The 16,760-nt window shown below is 38.5% G+C and overlaps 1 long non-coding RNA gene across 1 annotated transcript in view; it reads right to left on the minus strand.

The window, feature by feature from the left end:
- Positions 1 to 13,741: 13,741 nt before the first annotated feature.
- The window catches only part of LOC111096049, a 114,590-nt gene continuing 111,571 nt past the window's right edge, over positions 13,742 to 16,760 (minus strand). The window contains exon 7 of the long non-coding RNA XR_005360199.1: positions 13,742 to 13,887. This is a non-coding gene — a long non-coding RNA (uncharacterized LOC111096049). The remainder of the gene's footprint in view (positions 13,888 to 16,760) is intronic.

Consider the following 16,760-nt stretch of genomic DNA (forward strand, 5'->3'; position numbering starts at 1 on the left):
CACCTGCCACAGGATAGCCTTGATAAAATCACAATCCCCTTTTCTCTTGAGATACATGTCCTAGCAGACATGTAGGCATCTATACTGGTCAGTGGCCAGGACAGACTTTGTAATCATGGTAGCATCCTATGAACTAAACTTTCATAAGTGGCCAAATTCCACAGGATTTTGTAAGAAGGCAACAGAAAACCAGTAAAGGATTTCAAGCAAGGGGCTCTGTTTGTTCAACAAATATTTATCAAGGGAGTAATAGTGCCAAGTATTGTGCTAAGAACTGAGGATTCGAAAGTGAAAGAGCAGACATAGTTTCTCTTGTTAAGGAACTTACAGTCTATGAAAAATGCAGAAAGAAAAACAATACAAAACAAAGTGATAGGTGCTATGATGGGAAGAATTATAAGATGGGAATATCCACGCAAGGAAAATAACATGGAATTGTACAGAAATGGTGAAGGAAGGCAACTCAGATTGTGTTAAAAATACAAGAAATCTACAGATAATTCATTAGAATTAATGAGTTTAGAAAGATAGCTGAATATAAAATCAATATACAAAAATCAATTGCATTTCTACATGCCAGTAACAAACATTCAGAAAATGAATAAAAAAGATGCTTATTTTAGCACAAAGATATGAAGCACTGAGGAATAAATCTAACAAAGATGCAAGAGCTTTATGGAAAAAATTACAAAATTTTATTGAAGGATATTAAAGAGGACCTAACCAAATAGAGAGATAAGCCATGCTTATGGATCAGAAGATTTAATATTGTAAAGATGTCACATTTCCTCTAATTGATTTTGAGTCAATGTAATTCTATTTAGAATATATGAAGGGTTTATTTTTCTTAGAAAAATTTAATAAGCTACTTATATGGCCATGCAAGGGACCAAGAATAACCACAATATTCTTAAAGACAAAGAACAAAGTTCAGGAAATTGCTTATCAAGATCGTGACTTATGAAACTACAGTAACTGAAATAGTTTAGTGTTATTATAGGAACAGGACTATGGAAGAGTACACAGGAGCCCAGATAGAGATCCACGTTTGATACATGATAGACGTGACACACTCAGAGGAGGAGAGGATGGATTCTATGGTCAATTGTGCAAGGACATCTGGGTATGGATATGGGGGGAAAAAATGAAATTGTACCCCTACCTCACACTATACACAAAAGTCATCATGAGATTTAAGACTGAATGAGTTTTTAAGCTATAGTTTTTAAAATAATAAAGCTTTTAGAAACTAATACAGGAGATTGTTTTCATGACCTTGAAGCGGGGAAGTATTTTTAAAACATGACACAAAAACCCTAAGCATAAGGGAGAAGATTGATGAATTTGTCTGTTAAAACTGAGAACTTATCAAAAATTGACCACGTTAAACATGAGAATTCATCAGAAGCTGACACAAAGAGAGTAAAATAACAACAAAATGTGACAGAGGACTGATACCCAGAAAGAGAACATCTCCCTGGCTGGAGCTGAAACATCACAAACTATGTTTCCCAGACTTCTCATCAGCTGGTTCCTGGTTAGGTTTTGGAAGTGAGAGCTCAGGATAGGAAGCTTAGGAGGAAGAGATGCAATATTTGCTTTCCTTTTTCTTGTTCCTGTCACCCTGTCTCTAGCTGTAGCACCACTACGTTCCATCTTCTTTTATCACATACAGTCATTACTGCCCTTCAAAGACTAGGTGAGAGGGTCTCTACATGGAGCCTTATGCTTTAGACAGCCCCACTCTAACTACAGTTAGACTACACTTGGACTAACTGGACTACAGTTGGACTACACTTCTGCCTATGGGGCAAGGAGTCTCTGTGGCCAAAGGGGTATGATTAATTGGAGCTTCTTCCCTACTTTTCCCTAGCTGGGTAACAGAATGCTGATGCTCCATGTGCAGAGTGCTCTGAGTCCCTCCTTCCAAGGGCGAGCCAGACCTCCAGTGTGCACATCTTGGCTTAAAAGGTGGCCATTTAGGGGCACCTGTGTGGCTCAGTTGGTTAAGCCTCTGCCTTCAGCTTAGTTCATGATCCCAGGGTCCTGGGATTGAGGGCTCCCTGCTCAGTGGGGATGCTGCTTCTCTTCTCCTTCTTCCCCTCTCCCCCACTTGTGCTCACTCACTCTCTTTCAAATAATACATAAAATCTTTTTTAAAAAAATTTTAAGGTGACTATTCATATAAATTTTTATATATAATTGTGCACATGAGGGTGAATGGAACTTTGATGTCTCTGCTTGGGAGATCACATATATACACAAGGCCACTAATAAAGCAGGATGGAGCTGCATATAGAAAGGGCTGGCTTAGGGGTACCTAGGTGGTTCAGTTGGTTTAAGTGTCCAATTCTTGATTTCAGCTCAGGTCCTGATCTCTGGGTCATGAGATCCAGCCCTGCATTGGGCTCCACAATGAGGGTGAATCCTGCTTAATAATCTCTCTCTCCCTCTTCCTCTGCACCCCACCCCTCTACATAGTGTGCTTGCTCACACTCTCTCTTTAAAAAATAAAAAAATAAAAAAATAAAAAGAAGAAGGGCTGGCTCATGGGCCAGGGATCTGAGGCGAGAGTATGACTCTCCCCAGGGGCTGCTGCCAGCTACATTCTGGCCAGAAATTTTGAGAGATTAAGAAGTCTAAAGTATTGCTTCTCAAACTTTGGTGAAATCCTTTTTTTCTTTTTTAAATTTCAAATTCATTACAGACTAATACTTTTGTTAAATACAATAAAAAGAAATTGCAAGAGGGACACCTGGGTGGCTCAGCAGTTGAGCATCTGCCTTAAGCTCAGGGCATGATCGCAGGGTCCAAGGATCAAGTCCCGCATCAGGCTCCCCGCAGAGAGCTGGCTTCTCCCTCTGCCTATGTCTCTGCCTCTCCTTCTCTCTCTGTGTCTCTCATGAATAAATAAATAAAATCTTTTTTAAAAAATCAAATTGCAAGAAAAAATTTTTAAATTATATAGCCAATATAACATTACTGTCAAATTGCTATAAAAATTTTTAAATACTTAAATTTTTAAATACTTAATCTCGATTTATATTTTTACTATGCACGGAGCAAATGATTTGCAGACTTGTTTTGCAGGCCATATCTAGACTAACATTCACCTAAATTCACACCTGGTCTTCTAGAACATTATGAGTATATATTTGTTAAAATGTGGTAACGGTACATAATTTAACAGATTAAATGTAGACAGGATTTGGGCCTCCATCTGTACTTGCAACCCCAGTAGTATATTTGGGAGGACTTAAACTGCATTTAACATCAGTATTCCTACACTCACCTCTGAGTTGTCCAAGCAGCCACTGGGTCCAAGTATTGACCTATCTCCCCAGAACTCCAAACTTCTCTCTTCCTATGGCCATAAGCTGCTTCCTGATATTATTAATATCTAGGTTACATTGAGGAGCCCGGGTGGCCCAGTCAGTTAAACGTCCGACTCTTGGTTTTGACTCAGATTGTGATCTCAGGGTTCTAAGATTGAACCCTGCATTGCCGTTGCACTCCACACTCAGCACAGATTCTGCTGAAAATTCTCCCTCTCTCACTGCCCCTCCTTCCCATTCTCTTTCTCTCTCTCTCTCTCAAATAAATAAATCTTTTTTTAAAAAATAGGTTACCTCAAGATTCCCTCCCCCTCCTTTTTCTGCTCAGCCTTCCAATACCTGTGTAACCATTCCCTGTATTAAATCCCATCCACTTAAAATACCTTGTGTAGTTTTGGTTTTCTTGACTGGACTTTGACTTATAAAACTTAGAAATCAATAAGGAAAAGACAACCCAATAGAAATCTCTACAAAAGTCTTAAATAGGCCCTTCAGAAAGAAGTAAAAGCCAAGAAGTGTAGCGAAAATTGTTCATCTCATTGATATTCAGGGAAATACAAAGCAAGAGCGCAGTGGGATAGCATACACACTCACCAACTTGGCAAGAATGAGCAACCTGACAATGAGTGTTGTGAAGGATGTGGAGAAATGTGAGTTCTCCTACATTCTGGTGGGTCTAGATTGACACAACCACTTTGGCAGAGAAATAGGCACTGCTAGGGGAGTTGAAATTTGCATACTTAGTATTACTACAAGTCCCCACTGAGGTGTCCACCCTTGAGAAACTCTTGAATTATCTGCACCGGGACTCATATATAAAACCATGTGTAGTAGTATTGTTTATAAGAGTCAAAAACAAAAGAACAGAAAAGGAAATAACCCAAAAGTCTTTCAACAACAGACTGGGTAACTGAGTTGTGATATTCATGCAATGGAAATGTGAAGCAAAATATAGCTCTGTGCCATCACATGCATAATCTCAGAAGCATAACGTTCATTTATTCAACAACTACTTAATGACTTCATCCTGTGTGCCAGGCACAATTCTCAATACTGGGGATACCGAATGGAGCTTTTACTCTAGTGCAGAAAGAAGATAGAGAACAATAGACATATTAAAGAGAGTGTCAAAATGATGAGTATTGTGGCAAAAGGAAAGCAGGGAATGGGAATCAGGAATTTGTGGGAGTGGGGTAGAGTGTGTTTGTGATTTTATTAATTTTCATTTTATTTTTCTTTTTATTTAAATTCTAGTTAACAGATAATGCAATACTGGTTTCAGGTGTAGGCTTTAGTGATTCAACACATACATATAACAGTCAGGGCTCATCCCAAGGTCCCTCCTTTATACCCATCATCCATTTAGCCCATTCTGCACTCACCTCCCTCCAGCAACCCTCAGTTTGTTCTCTATAGTTAAGAGTCTCTAATGCTTTGCCTTCCTCTTTGCCCTTACCCCACCACGTTCATCTGGTTTTTTTTTTCTTAAATTCTACATATGAGTGAAATCATATGGTATTCGTCTTTCTCTAACTGATTAAATATGCTTAGCATAATTCTCTCTAGCTCCATCCATGCCATTGCAAATGGCAAGATGACATTCTTTTTTTAAAAAGGTTTATTTATTTGAGAGCGAGAAAACACATGAATCGGGGGAAGAATGGAGGAAGAGGGAGAGAGAATCTCAACCAGACTCCCCGCTAAGCACAGAGCCTGACTTGAGGCTTGATCTCATGACCCTGAGACCATGATCTGTGCCGAAATCAAGAGTCAGATGCCCAACCAACTGAGCCATGCAGGCACCCCAAGATTTCATTCTTTTTAATGGCCAAGTAATACTCCATTGTATGTCTGTACTGTATCTTCTTTATAATATCTTCTTCATATATATCATATATATATGTATATATACATACACACACACACACATATATCTTCTTTATCCATTCATCTGTCGATGGACATTTGGGCTGTTTCCATAATTTGGCTGTTGTTAATAATGCTGTTAAAAACCTCAGGATGGGGAGCCCCCGTGGCACAGCGGTTTAGCGCTGCCTGCAGCCTGGGGTGTGATCCTGGAGACCCGGGATGAAGTCCCACGTCGGGCTCCCTACATGGAGCCTGCTTCTCCCTCTCCCTGTGTCTCTGCCTCTCTCTCTCTCTCTCTCTCTCTCTCTTTCTGTCTCCATAAATAAATAAATAAATCTTAAGAAAAAAAACCTCAGGGTGCATGTGCCCCTTCAAATCAGTATTTCTGTATCCTTTAGGAAAATATCTAGTAGCAGAATTGCTGGGTGGTAGGGTAGCTCTATTTTTAACTTTTTGAGAAACCTCCATACTGTTTTCCAGAGGGGATGCACCAGTTTGCATTCCCACCAGTAGTGTAAGAGGGTTCCCCTTTCTCTGCATCTTTAACATCTGTTGTTTCCTGGGTTGTTAATTTTTAACCATAGAGACAGGTCTGAGGTGGTATCTCATTGTGGTTTTGATTTGTTTTTGCCTGATGATGAGTGATGTTAAGCATCTTTTCAAGTGTCTGTTAGCCATCTGGATGTCTTCTTTGGAAAAATGTCTATGCATGTGTTCATTTCTTAACTGCCTTATGTGTTTTTTGGGTGTTGAGTTTGATAAGTTCATTCTAGATTGTGGATACTAGCCTTTTATCAGATAGGTCATTTCCAACTATCTTCTCCCGTTCTCTAAGTTGCCTTTTAGTTTTGTTAATTGTTTCCTTCTATATGCAGAAGCTTTTAATGTTGATGTAATCCCAATAGTTCATTTTTGCTTTTGTTTCCCTTGTCTCCAGAGATGTGTCTAGTAAGAAGTTCCTGCAGCCAATGTCAAAGAGCTTGCTGTGTTCTTCTCTAGGATTCTGATGGTTTCCTATCACGTTTAGGTCTTCATCCACTTTGAATTTACCTTTGTGTATGGTTTAAGAAAGTGATCCAGTTTCATTCCTTTTATGCAGCTGTCCAGTTTCTCCAATACCATTTGTTGAAGAGACTGTCTTTTTCCCATTGTGTATTCTTTCCTGCTTTGTTGAAGATGAGCTGACCATATACAGTTGTGGGTCCATTTCTGGGTTTTCTCTTCTGTTCCGTTGACCTAGAAGTCTGTTTTTGCGCCAGCACCATACTGTCTTGATGACTACAGCTTTGTAATATAGCTTGAAGTTCAGAATTGTGACGCCTCCAGCTCTGCTTTTCTTTCTCAAGGTTGCTTTGGCTATTCGGGGTCTTTTGTGGTTCCACACACATTTGAGGATTGTTTGTTCTAGCTCTGTGAAAAATGCTGGTGCTTTTTTGACAGGGATTGCATTAAATGTGTAGATTGCTTTGGGTGGTGCAGACATTTTAACAATATCTGTTCTTCCAGTCCATGGGCATGGGCTGGTTTTCCATTTCTTTGTGTCATTTTCAATTTCTTTCATCAGTGTTCTCTAGTTTTCAGAGTACAGATGTTTTACCTCTTTGGTTAGGTTTATTCCTAGGTATCATATGGTTTTTGGTGCAATTGTAAATGGAATTGATTCATTGGTTTCTCTTTCTGCTGCATCATTATTGGTGTATAGAAATGCAATAGATTTTGGAACACCTGGGTGGCTCAGCAGTTGAGTATCTGCCTTCGACTTGGGTCGTGATCCCAGTGTCCTAAAATCGAGTCCCACATCAGACTCCCCACAGCAAGCCTGCTTCTCCCTTTGCCTATGTCTCTATCACTCTCTATGTGTCCCTTATGAATAAATTTTTAAAACCTTATTTTATTTATTTCAGGCACCCTCTTGTTGAGGGTTTTTATCACAAATGGATGTTGTACTTTGTCATATGCCCTTTCTGCATCTATTGAAAGGATCATACAGTTCTTATCCTTTCTTTTACTAATGTGGTATATCACACTGATTGATTTGTGAATACCAAACCACCCTTCCAGCCCAGGAGTAAATCCTACTGGTCATGGTGAATGATTCTTTAATGTACTGTTGGATTCAATTTGCTAGTATTTTGTTGAGGATTTTTGCATCCATATTCATTGGGGATATTGTCCTGTAGTTCTCTTTTCTAATGGAGTCTTCGTCTGGTTTTGGAATCAGGGTAATGCTGGCCTCATAGAATGAATTTGGAAGTTTTCCTTCCATTTCATTTTTAGGGGAATAGTTTGAGAAGAATAGGTATTAACTCTTCTTTAAATATTTGGTAGAATTCCCCCGTGAAGCCATCTGGCCCTGGACTTTTGTTGGGAGATTTCTGATTACTGATTAAATTTCTTTGTTGGTTATGGTCTGCTCAAGTTTTCTATTTCTTCCTCTTTCAGTTTTGGTAGTTTATATGTTTCTTAGAACTCATCCATTTCTTCCATGTTGCCCAATTTCTTGGTATATTTGTTTTTCTTAATATTCTCTTATAATCGCTTGCATTTCTGTGGTGTTGGTTGTTGTTCCTCCCCTCTCATTTGTGATTTTATTGATTTGGGTTCTTTCTCTTTTCTTTTTGATGTGTCTGGCAATGAGTTTATTGTTTTTTTAATTTAAACTTTGTTAGTTGGCATTTAGTGCAATATTGGTTTCAGGGCTTATCAATTTTATTATTATTTTTTTAAAGAACCAGCTCCTGGTTTCACTGATCTGTTCTATTGGGGTTTTTTAGTTATTGTTTCATTTACTTCCGTTCCAATCTTTATTATTTCCTTTCTTCTGCTTGCTTAAGCTTTGTTTGTTGTTCTTTTTCTAGCTCCTTTAGGTGTAAGGTTAGGTTGTTTATTTGGTATTTTTCTTGCACTTGAGGTGGGGCTGCATTGCTATATACTTACCTCTTAGGACTGCTTTTGCTAAAGGTTTTGGACCATCATGTTTTCATTTTCATATGTTTCTATGTATTTTTCTTTAATTTCCTGGTTGACCTATTTATTCTTTAGTAATATGTTGTTTAACCTCCGTATATTTGTGATCTGTCCACATTTTTCCTTGTGGTTGATTTCAAATGTCATAGCATTGTGGTCAGAAAATATGCATGGTACAATCTCCATCTTTTTGTACTGGTTAAGGCCCGATTTGTGACCTAGTATGTGTTCTATTCTGGAGAATGTCCCATGTGCACTTGAAAAGAATATATAAACTGCTGCTTTAGGATGAAATGTTCTGAATATATGCTAGGTCCATCTGGTCCAGTGTGTCATTCAAAGCCATCATTTCTTTATCAATTCTCTGTTTAGATGATCCATTTATTGCTGCAAGTGAGGTGTTAAAATCTCTTAATATTATTGTATAATTATGTGTATGTTCCTTTATGCTTGTTATTGTTTTATATATTTGGGTGCTCCCAAGTTGGGGGCATATTTACTATGGTTCAATCTTCTTATTCAGGAGTCCTCTTTATTACGATGTGATGCCTTTCTTCATCTCTTGTTACAGTCTTTGATTTAAAACCTACTTTGTCTCCTATAAGTATTGCTTATACTGGCTTTCTCTTGATATCCAGTTGTATAATAAATGTTTCTCCATCCCTCCCTTGCAATCTGTAGGTGTCTTTAGGTTTAAAACGAATCTCTTGTAATCAGCACATAGATGAGTCTTGTTTTTTCTTTATCCATTCTCACACCCTATGTCTTTTGATTGGAGCACTTAGTCCATCATTCAGAACAATTATTAATAGATATGAATTTAGTGCAGTTATTGCTTGTTTTGTCATTTCTGGATATTTTTCTCTGTTTCTTTCTAGTCTTTGTCACTTTTGGTCTTTCCTTCAAAAGCAGACTCCCCTTTAATAAATATTTCTTGCAGGGCTGCATTAGTGGTCACAAATTCATTTAGTTTTTTGATCTGGGAAACTCTTTAGCCCTCCTTCTATTCTGAATGATAGCCTTGTTCGATAGAATATTCTTGGCTGAAAATTTTTCCCATTCAGTACGTTGAATATATCATACCACTCTTCTGGCTTGCCAGTTTCTCTGTAAAGATTGCTATGAGTCTTATGAGTCTTTCCTTGCAAGTTAGGGACTTCTTTTGTCCTGATGTTTTTAGGATTTTTTTCTTTATTACTATATTTTGCCAATTTAATTACAATATGTTTTGGTGTTGACCTGTTTTTGTTGATTTTCATGGGAGTTCTCTGTGTCTCCTGGATTAGGGAGTCTTTTTCCTTTCCCAGATTAGGGAAGTTTTCAGCTATAATTTCCTCAAATAAACTTTCTGCCCCCTTCCTCTCTCTTCTTCTAGGACTCCTATGATAGAAATGTCATTGCGTTTGATGGAATCATTGAGTTCCTTAAGTCTACTCTAATGATCCAAAATTTTTCTTTTGTTCAGCCTCATTATTTTCCATAATTCCATTTTTTAAATTTTAAATTCAATTAACATATAGTGTATTATTAGTTTTAGAGGTATAGTTTAGTGATCCATCAGTTGCCTATAACAACACTCAGTGCTCATTATATCACATACCCTCCTTAATGCCCATCACCCAGGTACCCCATCCCCCTACCCATCTCCCCTCCAGTAATCCTGTTTGTTTCCTATAGGTAAGAGTCTTTAATAGTTTGTCTTCCTCTCTGATTTCATCTTATTTTCCCCTTTTTTCTCCTATGATCCTCTGTTTTGTTTCTTAAATTCCACATAAGTGAGATCATATGGTAATTGTGTTTCTCTGATTGACTTACATAACTCCATCTTCTATATCACTTACTCATTCCTCTGCTTCTTCCATCCTTGTGCTCATTACTGCCAATTGGTTTTGACCCTCAGTTACTGCATTTTTTGTTTTGGCCCGATTGTGTTTTAGCTCTTTTATCTTTTCACTAAGGGTCTCTCTCATATTTTCTATGCTTTTCTTAATCCCAGCTAGTACCTTTACAATTGTTGCTACAAATTCTGTACCAAGCATGTATCTATTTCAATTAGATCCCTAGCCATAACCTTTCCTTGTTATTTCTTTTGGGACAAATTCTTCCATCTTGGTATTCTGTCTAGGTCTGCTCTTCTCTGTGTTAGAAAAGCCTGTTATGTTTTCTGCTTCTTTTTTTTTTTTAAATTTTTATTTATTTATGATAGTCACACAGATATATATATATATATATATATATATATATATATATATATAGAGAGAGAGAGAGAGAGAGAGAGAGGCAGAGACATAGGCAGAGGGAGAAGCAGGCTCCATGCACCGGGAGCCCGATGTGGGATTCGATTCTGGGTCTCCAGGATCGCGCCCTGGGCCAAAGGCAGGCGCTAAACCGCTGCGCCACCCAGGGATCCCATGTTTTCTGCTTCTGAGAGTAATGGCTTTACGAAGAAGGGTCATCTAATGTCCAGGGCCTGGCACTTCAGGAAGTCTCTCTGGTGTGTGCTGCATTTATTCTGCTGTTATGCTTTGGCTACTCTATCCCTCCGTCAGTCATCTGCAGAGGCTCCGTTGCCTGCAGTAGGCAGTGTTTGGGACTTGACAGAGTGTGGCTCTGGTATGCTTGTTAAAATTGGTCTGATTTTGACAAACCATGAGAGACTCCTAACTCTGAGAAATGAACAAGGGGTAGTGGAAGGGGAGGTGGGTGGGAGGATGGGGTGACTGGGTGATGGGCACTGAGGGGGGCACTTGACAAGATGAGCATTGGGTATTCTACTATATGTTAGCAAATTGAACTCCAATAAAAAATATACAAAAAAAATAGATCTGATTTCCACTAGAACTGAAGTCTTGCAGAACTCTACGGTCAGTAGATGTGGTGCATGCAGGGTTTTGTGCTCTCCTTCTGGGGAAGGGGCCTGCTCCACCAGTAGTGGCACACTTGCCTAAGAAAAGCAGTACCAGCAGAGTGCAATAGGGTGGAGTTGGTGTAAGCAGTTTAGTCAGACAGTGTTGGCACTGTGTTGTTTATTGAAGTTGGTTTATGCTGAGTGGTGAGGGAGGGAAATGGCACCAGTCAGCTTCTTTTTTCCTGGAGTGGAGAGTCATGGCTTACTGCTCTGAAAAGTGGAGCAAATAATTTCCCCTTGTGCATCCCAGGTGTTTTTCAGATTCCTGTTTTCACACTGTCTCCAGATTGCTTGCCTGCCTGGAGAAGGGCAAGGCACTTTGGGCTCTATCCCAGCCCAGCCTGCTGACTTCTAAAATTCCAAACTTCAGGGACCTAGTGTGGCAGGGACCTGCACTGGTCCTCTGGGAAAGGGTCTTACCACACCAGGACTGATGCAGGTTTGACCCAGAAGGCAGTTTTCCCAGAGCACAGGAGCATGGGATTTGGAGCAAACCAGGATGAACAGCCAGTGTCTGGGTTAGCTACCCTCATCAGGTGTCTCTGCACCTATGCCAAGGGGTGGGGGAGGGAAATGGCACCCACTGGTTCTTTCATCCTCAGAGAGGCAATGTCACCTCTAACAGACATAATCAAAAAAGTATATGTTTCTCCCCTTGTGCTTTAGATGATCTTCAGATCACGTAGTCTGCCCCAGGGCTGCTTGCCTGTCTTCTCGCCAGGAGGAGGGTAGAATCCTCAGGTCTTTATCCCCAGTCAAGTCTGGGAACCTCTATACTCCAGTCTTTGAGTGCCACTGGTTGCAAAACTCATGAAAACCAGCCTTTCTCAGGTTCACTGCCAATGGCTTTGGGAAAATGTTCTCCTTGTGTATATCCTGTGCACTCCACTCTCCCTCACCTTTCTCTTTCAACAGGGTTCCCTCCCTTCCGCAGCACCTGTGATCTGTTTCTCCTCCGAACCACATCTCTGCACTTCCTACCTTCCTTGACATGGCCTCTTCTCAGCCTCTAGTTGTGAAGTTTAACCTTTCAATCCTCAGATTGGTTTCTTGGGCATTCAGAATTATTTGATAGTTATAGCTGTGTTTGAGGGATGAGGAAAGCCTACAGTCCTACTATGCCACCATCTTAACTCCTCCCTCCCTTGGATTTCTGATCTACTCTTACTTTGTACATCCCTAATTTCAGCAACCCCTACACATTAGGAGTAATAGAGAATCCATCCACCAGCCATGCTCCTATGCCATCCTGCTTAGCTTTCTTTAAAACCATTATTTTCATCTTTGCCTGCTCACCCACTGCCCACCCACACAAATGACTTTACCCCACCAACCAAAGAAAGGAACTTCAATTTGTCAGATAAATCTCATTATACCATATGACTTCCACATTCTCTGATTTTTATATTAGGATAGAGTATTTGGTCATCCTTCATATACTCACATTTCTTCAAAACTGTTTTCTATAAAATGAGATAGATTATGTTGGAAACACCATTGACATTAATATTTCTGTGGATTTTAACCATTCAAGTTGACTTAACTCAATGACAACATGTGGAGCAGCAGATCATGAACACAATAGAAACAGAAAAAATAAACTAACCTTTCTACTGATGTAAAGGGAAAGCTAGACAAATGCTTTTCTTTCAATTAAGGACAAGTCTACCTACCACAGAATAAAGTAAAAGGCTATGCAACTGCCTAGGTAAAACATATACAAACAGAGAAAAAGAAAATAAGCAACTACCAAGACCTCATTCCCTTGCCCTCACTCACAAAATTTGGAAAAATAGGAATCCAGAGAATTAACCTAAAAACAGAAACTAATTAACAAACAATTATATAGGATCCTGGAGGAAACTGTCATTTCAGACAATTTCTAGACAATTAGAGGACAGAAAAAATAACAAGTCACAAAAATCAACAGAAGGTATAAAGAAATACTTGAACTCATTAGGAAATGATTCTAAACAATAAGCAGGACTGAATGACAAGAACCAAAAAAATATATAAAGCATAATATAAATGTTCTGTGTCTTTTTCAATAAATGGATTTCTGTCCTTTTATTCTTTTAATGGCTTCTGTTTTCTAATCACTTGAAATTACTCATTCAAAATCCTCTTCATATGGGGTTAATAATGTCCATCTGTAAGCAAAAAAACTCCATATACAAATTTATTTTGGCTTTTCCTCCTGCTTTTAGTTGGATGGGTTATAGATAGATGTCATAATGCCATACTGCTGGGATCTAACACCAAGGGATATCTTTGTTCATGGGACATTTTTCTTTTACATCCTTTTTAAGAAAATTGTAAAACATGTCAGATAATATGTCATTTAAGTTTGTTTGAAAAGATATGCAAAAGACAGAAATGCAAAGTTTAAAACAGGAGTTAATAAACACATCAATTGGTTTTATTTTTTTTATGATAAATTTATTTTTATTGGTGTTCAATTTACCAACATACAGAATAACACCCAGTGCTCATCCCGTCAAGTGCCCCCCTCAGTGCCCGTCACCCATTCACCCCCACCCCCCGCCCTCCTCCCCTTCCACCACCCCTTGTTCGTTTCCCAGAGTTAGGAGTCTTTATGTTCTGTCTCCCTTTCTGATATTTCCCACACATTTCCTCTCCTTTCCCTTATATTCCCTTTCACTATTATTTATATTCCCCAAATGAATGAGAACATATAATGTTTGTCCTTCTCCGATTGACTTACTTCACTCAGCATAATACCCTCCAGTTCCATCCACGTTGAAGCAAATGGTGGGTATTTGTCGTCACATCAATTGGTTTTATAACCTACCAAGACACAAAGGTTATGCCATTTATCACTTTGTTGAAACTTGTGTTTTTAGTGTGTTGGCATTTTTAAAAATTATTGATCAAAGGCTAGTACTTGTCCTCCTTTGGTATTAATAACTCAACTTTCTCCACAGAAAACCATTGTTGGGGACACCTGGGTGGCTCAGTGGTTAAGCGTCTGCCTTTGGCTCAGGGCGTGATCCTGGAGTCCTGGGATCGAGCCCCACGTCGGGCTCCCTGCATGGGTCCTGCTTCTCCCTCTGCCTGTGTCTCTGTCTCTCTCTCATGAATAAATAAATAAAATCTTTAAAAAAAAAAAAAAAACTATTGTTGAACACATGGCTCCCTGTACCCTTGCAGCATTCTGGGACTGAGATTTAGTGATACATTTGTTAAGCTGAACATGCAAGTTGCCCATCAGAGATTCAGCACTTGTTTAAACTATGCATAGCCTTCTTCCTGCAACGGCTAGCCTAAGAATCTCTAGGTTTTTGAAGTTTTTTTTTTTTTTTTTTTTTTTATTCATGATAGTCACACACAGAGAGAGAGAGAGGCAGAGACACAGGCAGAGGGAGAAGCAGGCTCCATGCAGGGAGCCTGATGTGGGACTCGATCCCGGGTCTCCAGGATCGCGCCCTGGGCCTAAAGGCAGACGCCAAACCACTGCGCCACCCAGGGATCCCCGGTTTTTGAAGTTTTTTGTGGGTTAGGCTTTTCTTCACTTTTATTGGCTTTCTTTCTGTCAGGAAGAATTCTAGGTTCTCTTTTTTGCCTGGGTCCTACAGTAGATTCTCAAGAAGGTAAGGGAAAGGAAAGACATACCACTAATTAACTAGTAAAATGAAATCCTGCTCAAGTTCTCTCAGGAGACACTTCTTGCCCATGTCCCCAAAGGCTCCAGACACACCCTTTATCTATCCAATCTGATCATCCTTCTCCATTTATTGGGGATTTTAGTTCACTTATATATATATGATTAGCAACATAAATGGTCTTATTTATACCATCTTACTTGTACTTTAACCTTATTTTTCTCTTTTCTAAGTTTTTTAAAAGTATAATATAGAAAAATACACAAATCCTAAGTATACACACAAACTGAACAAACCCATGTAAATAGCACCCAGACCAAGAAACACTACATTACTACTATGCCCAATCCCCTCCCCTTTATTTCCCCTTCCAACCCTTATCTTGTCTTCACAAAGGTACCAAACATCCTGACTTCTAATACCATGAACTCATTTTCCTATTTTTCAACTTTTGTTAATGGAATTGAATTACCCAATATATCACAGAATATATATTGTGCCTGACTTCTTTTGCTCAATGTTATGTTAGTAAATTTTATCCATATCCTTGCAAACAGCTGTAGATTATCCTCACTGCCATGTTCAGGATGTGAATCTATCCATTCTATCATTGAATGTCCTTGGGTATTTTCCAGTTTAAGGCCTTAGAAATAATGCTACTAAGAGCATTCTTATACATATATTTTGATTAATGTAGGCATGCATTTCTGTTGAGAATATACTTCTACACGGACCACTAGGTTTAAGCCATGGATATATTTAATTTTAGTAAATATTGCCAATGTTCCAAAGTGGCTGGATCAATTCACATACCCACCAGCAATGTATCAGAGTTTCAAGTGCTCCATATCCTCACCAACACTTGGTGTTTTCCATCTTTTAAATTTTAGCTATTCTACCGGGTATAATGTCATATCTCAACATGGTTTTAATGTTCATTTCCCCAATGATTGTTAAGTTTATCATCTTTTCAACTAATTACTGACCATTTGTAAACTTGTTTTGCAAAATGTCTGTTCAAGCCTTTTGCCTATTTATTACTGAATTGTCTTTTACTCCTTATTTGCAGTTCTTTATATATTGTAAATATTGGCACTTTGTCATATATGTTTTGCAAATATTGTCTGCCACTCTGTTCTTGCTCTTAATGTTGTCTTTGATGAACAGAGTTCTTGATTTTAATGGAGTTCAATGTATCATTTTTTATGGTGAATGCTTTTTCATCCTGAATCAGGAATATTTCTCTACTACAGTCACAAGATATTCTCATATGTTTCCCTTTAAAGGCTTTATCATTTCACCTTTCACATTTAAAAATTCAATAAATTGGGATGTATAAATTCAATAAATTGGAATGTATACGTTGTAGAGTTCCAGATGTATTTCTCCCAATCCAGATATCCAAGTAGGCCAACAATATTAATTTAAAAGACCATATTTTCTTTGCTGCAGTATACTTCTCAAAAATCAATTTTATATGTATTGATCTATTTTTGGATTCTCTATTAGTCAGTTCTATGAATAATCAGTATAAACTCTGAATGCCTATAAGCCACAATATCTGAATTTAGCTGTAACATATTTTCATACCTAGACTATATGACCTTCAGATTTGTCATTCTTGAAGATGGCTTTGGCTATTTCTAACACTTTATATATCCATATGAATTTTAGAACCAGCTCTCATTTCCACACTCAAAAAAAACTTCTAGAAATTTTATTAGAATTATGTCAAATCTACATATATGAAGAATTAATGTTGTTTCTTTTGGGTTTTTCTATGAGGATGATTTTTTTCCAATTTCAGTTTTTTTTTAAGATTTTATTTATTCATAAGAGACAGAAAGAGAGAGAGGCGGAGACACAGGCAGAGGGAGAAGCAGACTCCACGCAGGAAGCCCAACATGGGACTCGATCCCAGGACTCCAGGATCACGCCCTGGGCCAAAGGCAGACACTCAACCGCTGAGCCACCCAGGCATCCCTCCAATTTCAGTTTTAAATTGAGATATAATTCACATACCATAAAACTCATCTTTTAAAACATAGTATAGTTTTC

The sequence above is a fragment of the Canis lupus genome, chromosome 5 (genome assembly GCF_011100685.1).
Source record: "Canis lupus familiaris isolate Mischka breed German Shepherd chromosome 5, alternate assembly UU_Cfam_GSD_1.0, whole genome shotgun sequence".
Classification (NCBI taxonomy): Eukaryota; Metazoa; Chordata; class Mammalia; order Carnivora; family Canidae; genus Canis; species Canis lupus.